The sequence below is a fragment of the Brachycentrus maculatus genome, unplaced genomic scaffold, assembly GCF_059751285.1.
Source record: "Brachycentrus maculatus isolate JH-2025_06_01 unplaced genomic scaffold, ASM5975128v1 h1tg000115l, whole genome shotgun sequence".
NCBI lineage: Eukaryota > Metazoa > Arthropoda > Insecta > Trichoptera > Brachycentridae > Brachycentrus > Brachycentrus maculatus.
The window spans coordinates 50,214-61,155 of NW_028280868.1; the positions used below are offsets into that span (position 1 = coordinate 50,214).

The 10,942-nt window shown below is 33.7% G+C and overlaps 1 pseudogene across 1 annotated transcript; it reads left to right on the forward strand.

The window, feature by feature from the left end:
* Positions 1 to 1,162: 1,162 nt before the first annotated feature.
* LOC148309911 (protein PET100 homolog, mitochondrial pseudogene) lies at positions 1,163 to 2,173 on the forward strand (annotated as a pseudogene). The gene is made up of 2 exons (XR_015837461.1): positions 1,163 to 1,303; positions 1,816 to 2,173. The product of XR_015837461.1 is annotated as a protein PET100 homolog, mitochondrial pseudogene (transcript).
* The last annotated feature ends 8,769 nt before the right edge of the window (positions 2,174 to 10,942 follow it).

Consider the following 10,942-nt stretch of genomic DNA (forward strand, 5'->3'; position numbering starts at 1 on the left):
ATGCGACTCCAAATGTTGTCACTTTTTTAATTGAATATATCTACTGATCCTCCTCTGGTACTTATCACAAATATTACTAATTCCTTTCACGTTGAACTCATCTACTGACACCATTTATATAAAATAAATGGCTTATGCCTATGTTCTGTTTACAGTAGAACACCAACCATTCAAACTCTAATTATCCGAATTGCATTCTAATTTAACAGAGCTAGAACGGGAAAAGCAGTGCGCTTTTATTTGACATCTGACGCTGCATTAATTTTTTCTACTGCTGTACAAGTGCCATTAAGGAATAGAGTATTTTTCATTTAAAATTAAATGAAATTAATGTATCTATAATCATAAAGAGTTTAAATATTCTTCTCACATTTAAGCACAGAGGAACCTTTCATAACGAGCAATTCCCATTAAGCAAAAAAAAATAATAAAAAATGTGAAAAAAGGTGGAGTTGCTCCCTTAACGAGCGACATTTTACTTGAGTTACAGAAAAAGGTCAAGTCCCCTTTTTACGACATAAACTTGTGAGCAGGGAAACGCGCCAGTCAAAACGGAAAATGTTTCCTTTAACGAATAAGATTCTGAAATGAATTTTGCTCATTATGAGAGATTCACTGTATTCTGAATTCTGGCCTATTGGCCAGTAGTGTGGAACCTACGCTCTTTAGGCCGAATGTGGCCTCTTGGCTACTCTGACACGGCCTTTTGACTAAAGCCAAAAAATATATAGAATATATTTTTGATTGAAAATTTATTTTTGATTTTTTTTAAATGCACCGCAGTTCCCTACCCCTGGAATAAGCTATTAAATTTGAAGCCTAAGTAGTGACGTGATGAACAGGGTCACATAAACTGTAGCTTAATTACTTGAACGTTATTTAATATAGTAAAACGAGGATTGGGATCCACAAAAAAATATATAAATAGACAACATACATTAATGGAACCTTTTTAAATTCAAAGGGTGATGTGGCGTGCTGGATAAGTGAATAAAAAACACATATCAACGATATTGAAACTGCCATAGATTCACTAGCACAAGCCCTCAAATACATACTTGTTTTCAAGAGAGGGGAGAATAATATGATAGTTCTTATTCATGAAAGTAAGTACCCAATTACGTAATCTGTATTTATTGTCTATGACTATAACTGTCAAATGTACGTAAATAAACTGGGAATATGCAAGACAATACGCCGAATAATTCGCATTTTATTCAATGTTAAGGAGAATTTGAAGTCTATTTTTTGTAAAGAACATTTCGGCAAAACAATAAACGCTGTGTTCTATAATGACCAACAGGTAATTGCTTATTTTAGTTTTTCGCTAATATTTTTAATACATTTTTTACGCTAAGTGTATCCGTTGGATTAATAATATTGATAGTTAATTACGCAACAGTCGATAATTATACGCGCTTAAAAGTTGATTACTCCAAAGATGATACAGTCAACTGGACATTTCGTTTGTTACACCGGAGTGTAAAGAAGTAGACATAGAAGTGTGTACAATCAATAGGTTGTTACTTACCTCATTTGTATGCATTTAAATATAGAAACTAATATTCTTTTCCTGGTCAGCAAATAATATTGTAATATTGTACACATGCTTTAAAAGCACGCGATATTTTAGTCAATTTAATCAGTAAATTATAAGAACAAAATAGTTTAGTGTTCAATTTTCTAGATTCGATTAAAAGATATATTGATATTACGTCAGCGGCATTTTTTACTACATTACTATGTGAAGGTTTAACAAATAAGTTCCCGAGGTTTAGCCTAAACAGCTATTGAATTAGAATTTGAAAATTTCAGAAATGGGGGGTTGGAAACTTGAAGTGTTCCGGATGTCCCTATGCATGTCCATGCCCGTAGGCCTGTTTTACTATTTTAACCAGCCCGAGTACTTTGAAGAGTGGGTAAAAAAGACGCGGCGAGAGATCTTCCCTCCCGAGAACGAGGCGCAGAAAAGGATGCTGGAAGTCGCCGCCCGTGACCTCACTCTCACTCGCCGACATAATGAGGAATTATTAGCTACCAGTATTATGGAGAAGCAATGAATGTTTTTCATATTAAATTTATGTACATACATTACAAGTAGTTTATTTTCAATTTGCGTTATTTTAATGTTACAATTCTAAACCCAAAGTATATTATATATTTAGATTAACCAGTAAGTTTTTTCATTATTTTTGCGAAGAGTATGCAGATATGATAAAGTAATATATGTAGTTTGTTTACTTGAGTTTTGAATATCTGATTTTTGTAGGAGATAAATTCCTTACCTCGGACAAATTTTTTATTTTATAAAAAAAAATCATGCGTGAAAAATCCATCAATCTTCCAGAATATACTAATCCAGAAACAGAATGTGAAATATGCTTTACATCGGGATATTACATTTTGAATATTTCATTCATTCAAACCCTTATCTGCACTCGATGGTGCATAGGGCATTGCATCACATAAACGCAGTGTTATCTTGATTGTTAACACATGAAGGAAAGGTGATCAGCCCTCCGCTTCAGATATCAGTCCAGGGTCATTTTAAATAAATATTAGAGTGAAAAATCACTTGTATTTATTTGAATATATAAATGACAGGATATACCATTAAAAAAGGAGATGTGGAGCGCGACGGCTCCTTGATTCTCTGATCTGGACTCCCTGAGTCAGATAGAGCTTGTCAGGGCGTTGCCGCGTTTCTATCACCCAGGAAGCTGGTAGCATGTATGAAAGAGTATGTGTTTGTCAACGCGAGACTCATGTTCGTCAGATTCAAATTCGAACAAACAAAACTTCTTGTATTGATTGTGAGGATATGCCCCCGTTAACTCCAACACAGAGTCTGAGAAGGATGAGTTTTAGATAAATGTAATGAGTGTGATGAATGGAAAAATGAATAATGAAAAGATAATTCTGGCTGGAGATTTGAATGGGTGGGTTGGTACTAGGAGAGATGGTTTAGAATCATCGCTCGGTTTGTATGGAGATGCAAGAGTGAATGATAATGGGAAGAGATTGTAGAGGTGTGCCTGGAATAGAATCTCTTTGTGTCAAATACTTTTTTTCGCACATAAGGGACTCCATCAATATACTAAGGAGAGATGTAATACTAGATCAATAGCAATAGGTTGATTGTGGAAGAAGTAAATGAACTTAGTATAGATGATATGTGGGAACATCTAAAAGGTAGTGTGTGTGAATCCGCAAAGATAGTGTGTGGTACAGCGGTACAAGGAAGGAAAAAAGGTGATGCAATGCAATGGGGATGATGATGTCAAAGAATTAGTGAAAGAGAAGAAATATGCGTGGTTAAAGTCTACAGCAGTGAAGAATAAAAAAACTTGCTAAGTATGAATCGGTCAAAAAGTGCACAAAGAATGCCGAATGAAAGAAAAACAAGGGGTAAGTGAATGAAAATTGCTTTTGAGAGAGGAAGGAGTAAAAATGACTAAGAATTTCCATGAAAATATAAAAAAATTCTGAAAAGAAGTCAAAAACTCTCGAAGCCTGAGTGAGAGTACGGATGTATGAAATCGATTGCAGCGAAGGATGGAAAACTAGTGACGAATGAAAAAGAAATAAAAGACAGACGAAAAGAGTGTTTCAAGGATGTGTATGAAACGCATACAATTAATAACGTTAGTGAAATAAGTGCATTTCCTCGAATCTGTGTGAATGATGATTCAAGAAAGATAAGTATGGAATAAATTAGAATGCCACTAAGTCGTTGAAAAATGGAAAGGCTATAGGATTCAACAACTTTGCTGCAGAATACATCAATAATGGTGGCGAAATAGTTCTTACATGGTTGCATTAGCTCTTTAACCGGTGTCTAGAGGAGAGTTATACTCCCGTCAATTAAAGAAGGGCGGATATAATGCTTCTCTACAAGGAAAAGGGTTCTATGTAGGGTGGAATGTGGAACTATAGAGGAATCAGTCTATTGAGTGCTGTTAGTAAAATGTATGGTCGAATCCTTATTGAAAGAGTGAGAACCTTAACAAAGGACAAAGTGCGGGATGTCCAGAGTGGATTTATGAATGGGAAAACATGTATGGACCAAATTTTTGCTGAAAAGTTTTAGGGTAAAAACCAAAAACTTTTCTGCGCATTTGTGGATTTCCAGAAAGCGTAAAACTGAGTCGATAGAACGAAACTATGAAAGGTATTATCTGAGTAAGGAGTAAGCAGTAAACTTATCCAAGGCAGAAGGCAACCTAGTAAGAGGATAGCACTGCATGCAAAAGGGTAAGTGGTTCACTTTCATACAACATCCCTGTTTAGAGATGCTAAACCAGGATGTCGCCGTGGCTGTTTAACCTATACTTAAATAATACCTCCTCCCTTAGTTTTTCCCTCTATCTCCTTGCCTAACTCCGTTTTTCCTTTCCCTTCCTTATTTTCATCAATTTGAAATTTAAGTTTTTTTTACTGTTCAAGTATTATACTATCTACCCTCTGATTTCAAACAGCTATATATGGTATCAAACGTTTTGACCAATATAACTAGTCTGTTTTTGGTTGGTAGGAAGATATTGCTTTTTCGCAATGAGCCCGCCAATGTACGTAATTATTTTCTTTACATGAAGTTTTAAATAAATAAATGAAAGCATGAAAGAACTGAAAGATTTAATATTTTGAATATTGAAAGCATTAACTTTGTGGATCATAGTGATATATTATTTTGAGAAATAAAAGACTTTTATTTTTTTTAAATTTCTATCCTATCTTCAAAATTGAATGAATGATTATTTGACAAAATGCAGTCAGCGAATTCCGAAAAATTATTATTATGTGATTGGATCAAAAAACAAAGTCTTTTTATTTCCCAAAATAATATGAAGGATTTAAATTTATTTATTGATTTGGTGTTTAATTTGCAGAACTTCATTTTAATTTATGTATTAATTTTCAAATCAAACAGATTTTTTGAGTCTACTAAGTTGTATTTTATTACAAAACACAAAAAAAATAATATTGTGATAATTGTTTCACCTAGTTAGGGCATTTTCAAACCAACGTGATTGGAAAAAAAAGGTAAGATTTAAATGTTGGAGCTAGCTTTTGTATGCTGACGATACTGTTCTTCTTTCCAATGGCATAGAAGACCTGTAGGCGTTGGTGAAATGTGTGCAAGTAAAGTGTAAAGAGATGAATGTAGATCTGAGTGTGAAATTTTGTTAAATAGGAAAATTATAGATCTGGTCGATGATTTTGTAAACTTGGGAAGTATGTTTTCAAGGGATGGAAAGACTGATAAAGATAAAGAAAGGAGAGTGAATGCTGGAAACACAGTGAATGGTGCACTGAAATCAGTTCTAGTAAACAAAAACCTTTCACCGAAAGCTAAACTGGCAATGCACAACAGAGTCCTGGTTCTAACCCTAATGTCTAAACATTAGGGTTAAAATGTGAAGCATGGAGTTGGCAAAAGAAGGATGAAAGTAGACTGAATGCAGTCGAAATGCGATCTCCCAGAAGAATGCGCAGCAAAATGATGTATGACAGATGTTTGAATAGTAAAATATGGAAGAAATGCAAAGCTGAGATAAGCATTATCGATAAAATTAAGAAAGGTGTGTTGAGATGGTTGGGACATGTGGAATGAATGAGTGATGAAAGAACGGTAAAACAATTTTATAAGGCGAATATATTTGGAAAAAGGAGCAGAGGAAGGCCGAGAAAAACTTGTAAAGATCAGGTGTGCCAAATACTTGAAGGTGGTCAGGTTAGGAGTCAAAATAATTGGCGGGTATGTTGAGGAGATGCATAAACGTGGAAGAGGCGAAGAATGTTTGCAATAACAGAGTGTGGCGTTCTATTCTATCTCTGCCTACCCCTGTGGAGAAACAGCATGATTAGTTAGTTATATACCATAAATTTCTTATTGAGCACACAATAAGACTTCCAGATCCCATTACATTATTCGATATGTGGTTAGGAAAATAATACAGTATTTAATGATTTTTATCATAATATGTATCAATCAACTGATTAATGTCAAAAAGAAATTTACATGATGTGTAATATAGGCAAGGATAGGCAAGGATAGGCAAAAGGCATGCCAAACCTAAACCCGATGGCTATGTGTAGTCCAATGGAGTTTTGTGTGGGTCTTCAAAGCTTTCAACTATATATTTATTTTGTTATTGGTGAAATAAAGTTGGAAAAAACCTTGTCACAAAAGTTTTTACCTGGGTGTTGCGTGCCACTGCCTGCCATGTTTATAACCATTTAAATGTTACACGAGAGTTTGAAAGATACAACTACCAGAAAAGATATTAAAAAAACCCATCGTCAAATATGTGAATAATCATTAGTTTAATGGAAAAATTTCATACATATTGGCGCTCCTTGGATGGTAACATAGACTTTTGGAATTGTTAATTTAATTCTGGAACACAAACCCTTCAGAAAAATGGTTCAAAAACATCAATTGTTATTGAAATGTGTTTGAAGATAGAATTCCGAAATTAATATAATTAGCAATGTGCATTATAGCTTCATTTTGCACCACATATTTGCTACGTATAATTTTATAAATGTTAAAAACACAAAAAAATACGTTAAAATATATAAAAATATATAAAAAAAATACGTCAAAAATTAATTGTTTTTTTTTTTAATATTCTGTCATCTGGCCCATAATTTTTTTATTTGGGCCACAAAGTTAGTAACATACTAATCAGTTATATATATTTCTATATATATATATATATATATATATATATATGTGTACATATATATATATATATATATATATATATATATATATATATATATATATATATATATATATATATATATATATATATATATATAACTGATTAGTATGTTACTATCTGTATATTTGTTTTTTCGTTACTTATGCATCCCTTTACCGCTTATCCGATCACGATGAAATTTTGTAAATATGTTTGATCCGGGAAGGTTTTAGTATCATTAAAACCATTCCACAATTCGATCTGACGCTATTTTAAGGTAAAAAATAAATCCAGTACTGTCGAAAGTGGAAAATCCTTATAATCTACTAAGAATTCTATGAATCTACTGAGAATCTAGTACTAAGTAGGTTACGGAATTTTAAAGTAAACAACCACTTCGGTTCTATTTCAGTTTTGTCAAATACATTATCAAATCGTAAAATGCCGCCCAAACGTAAAAATATTGGACTTATGTACATTCGCATTGACAACAAAGCACAGGGACAATCGCTACAACTGTGTGGATTAAATTTGAAAAAGCCATGCTTCTCACACGCACATGGTATGTGGCCTGCTAAATAAAAAAGCTTCTTCTTCTTCTTCTTTTAGGACTAGGTCCTGTCATTCTCGGGTCGCTCCTGGGAGGTGGAAGACCAGCTATCCTTCCATCGTTTAGGTGGTCTTCCTGGGGGTCTGATCCCGCTTATGTTGCTGTCCGCTGCCACCCTCACCACTCGATCCGAACTCGCTTTTATCACATGATCTCTCCAGAAACGTCTTCTTTCTCTTCCCCATCGCACAACATCTTCAACATTGCAGATTTTTCTTATATCTGAGTTTCTTACTCTATCGCGAAGTGTTAGGCCTGCAATGGGGTGTAGAGTCTTCATTTCCGATGTTCTAAGAAGGCTTTTTGTTCTCGCGGTGTCGGCTCTTGTTTCCGTGCCGTATGTCAGGATCGGTCTTACGCAGGTTTTATAGATCCTCACCTTACTCTCTTTGAGCATGTATTTGTTACTCCATACAAAATTTTTTAAGCATCCAGCTACAGCAGAGGCCTTATTTGCTTGCTCTCTTACTTCATTGTAGAGGTTATTGCTGCTGGACACTTCGACACCCAAATACTTGAATTGCATAACTTGCTCTATGCTTTCATTATTATTATTGCAAGTTTGCATCGTATTGGGTGTCTCAAAGGGACTATGCTCTTTGTTTTGTTAATCGAGATTTTCATGTTATATTTTTGAGATTAAAGGTGGAATCTATAAAGCAGCCTCTGGAGGTCGTCTTCGGAATTGGCAATAAGAACAGCGTCATCTGCATAGCATACCATGTCAATATTTTTATCCCCTATGGTGTAGCCCAGCCCCAAATCTTTGACATCTTCAATTATCCTTTCCATGATAATATTGAATAGGAAAGGGCTAAGACTGTCTCCTTGCCCGATGCCGACTGCGGCTGGGATTTTCTTTGAGAGATCATTTCCTACTCTTATGCGCATTTTATTCTCAGTATTTAGGTTCCTAATTGCTTTGATTTTTGGATTCGGTGTATTCTTCTCTTTCAGAATGTCTAAAACATCTTCCAGGAGAACTCTATCAAAAGCTTTAGTTAGGTCAACAAAACACATGTAAGCCGGTTTGTTTTTTCAGCATTGTAGCTACCTTTTCCCCACCACATTTTATTAATTTGTTCGGGATCTCATCAATTCCAGGGGATTTTCTATTTTTCAATCTTTTAATGGCTGAGATCACCTCGTCATTACTAAGGATCACAGAGAGCCCTGCGTCTTCTTCCAGCATTACATTGCTTGTTTGCGTTTGCGTTGTATTGCCAAATAGGGTTTCAAAATAGTTTTCCCACTCTTCTATGGAGATTTTGTGTGTCTGTGTATACTCGTCCATGGGTTTCTTTTGTTTTCTAAGCAAACTCTAGACCTTTCTTTGCGCTCTGTAGAGGTCTCTTTCCATGTCCTTGGTGAACTTGAGCCAGTAATAAAAAAGCAATCTTTATATAAAAAATGTCCCGTCTGTTTGTTTGTTTGTTTGTCTGTTTGTATTTGATGCATTGCTATATTAAGCATAGGAAATGTTCGAAACTTTCAAAATATCTTCATTACATCCTCGCGATCACATGACAATACTTGAAAAGTATTTTAACCATATATAAGAATGTGGGAGTTTAAAATGTCATATTTAATAAACACTGTCCATAGTTTAAAAACATCATTTGAATTTGGAATTGGATTCGTCATGGATTCATCATGGAACATGGATGGAATCCATGAACTACACGTGGATTGCTTGACTTTGGCCAATAGTATCTGTACACGACAGGTTCTTCAGTTCTTTGGACATGTTGCGGGTGGCAATGAGGATAGCCTGGAATGCCTGGTTTTGATCGGTAGATGGGATGGGAAGAGAGTGAGAAGAAGATTCCCATACGATGGATCGATCAAGTTAAGGCAGCAGCAGGCACCTCGGTGGTTGGAGCGCTTCAAGCGGCACAGTCAAGAGATACCTGGAGAAGATTCATTGCTTGCACAAGGGTCATAACCCTCAGTAAAAAGGAATAAGATGTAGAAAAAGACAATGTACCATGAAACGACATAATTGTATAATACCATATATCACATAAAGGACACTAGCAAGGTAATGTTAGGGATTTGAAAATGAAAAGAGAAACTCAGGGATAGGCAGAGAGAACTTTACTCTGTTTTCGAAAAAAATTCTTTATCTCTTCATGCATATCAGCATATAAATAAAAACATGCAAGCACCTACATATAAAAAAAATTTCATTTGTGCCAAATCTTAAATCCTGCCACGGGTAAAGCATCATGTGATGGACGTAAGAGCAAGACACTCATACTATGTTACTCACGGCCGACTGCGTGCTTCTTGACAAATATTGACGCTTAGCATTTTCTATGTTTTGGAATGCATTGTTGTTTTATGGGTTATTACTATTTTCATTGCTTCACAAGCATTGTAAAATGAATCATAAAAGAATTGTGTGCTTCATGTTTTTTTCTTTTTACCAAATTAAGCCATAGCAACGCGTGGCCGGGTACAGCTAGTATGTATATAATTTTGGTGTAAGTTACCGTATGGACGCTTTGCTTGAAGGTAAGGAAACTGGTGTTGATATGTAGGGTAATAATAATATATCTACAAGTAGGTTGTTGGCGCCATTTCTTTTCGCAATCTTATTTTTATTTAGAATTTTACTGTTAATCTTACAGCTACAGCCAGTACTCGTAAAACTGTTAAAAAAAATTAAAAAATCCTTCAAACATTGTCAGCGCTACTGCTGACACTGTTTGAAGTATCCAATTAAGAAAAGCTAGCCTAGATAAGCAAATCTAGGTTTAAAATAATCCTTGGTGACAATATTACCGTATGTGGTAGGTTTTCTTCATATTATTTCGGGTTTCTTGAAAACAACTTTACACAACTGCTCAACATTGAAGCATTGTTCGGTAGAGGGCTGACAAATTAAAGGTCTTAAATTTTGATATGTTACGAGTACATTACCGATAGTTTCTTATGGTAGCTATTCTATTCATATACATTAAAATATTTTCTCTGATAAATATTTACTGTTTTGCTGAGGTTTAGGTGTGTTTTATTGATATATAGTCGTATTTTAGACATAACGCTATCACGAAAAATCCTGGACAAAAAACAAATATTATATCCTTGTTTTTTGGGCATGAAATAAATATCTTAATTATTATTTTATTAATCCGAAATTCTGTTAAAAAAATATTTATTCAAATATGTATATATAAATATTAATATTTTTTTTAATTGAGGGAAACTTTATGAAAATCTGAATTACCTAATTATGATTTTTCGCAATATGTGTGTCATATAACGTACTTGCAATTATTATATTAAAATAATACAGCATATTAATTACAAAGGAATATATTTTCGCAAGATTATTTTTTATAAAACTCTTTGGGTTCATATAACAATGATATTATTTACACTTTTATAATTTTCAATATTTCTTGTTTTTAAATAAAAATTAACCATTACTGTACTTATTATAATAGAATATTTCAGATTGTAATAATTACTAATGGAATTTCACAATATTTTTTATTAAATAAATAAATATATATATATATATATATATATATATATATATATATATATATATATATATATATATATATATATATATATATATATATATATATATATATATATATATATATATATA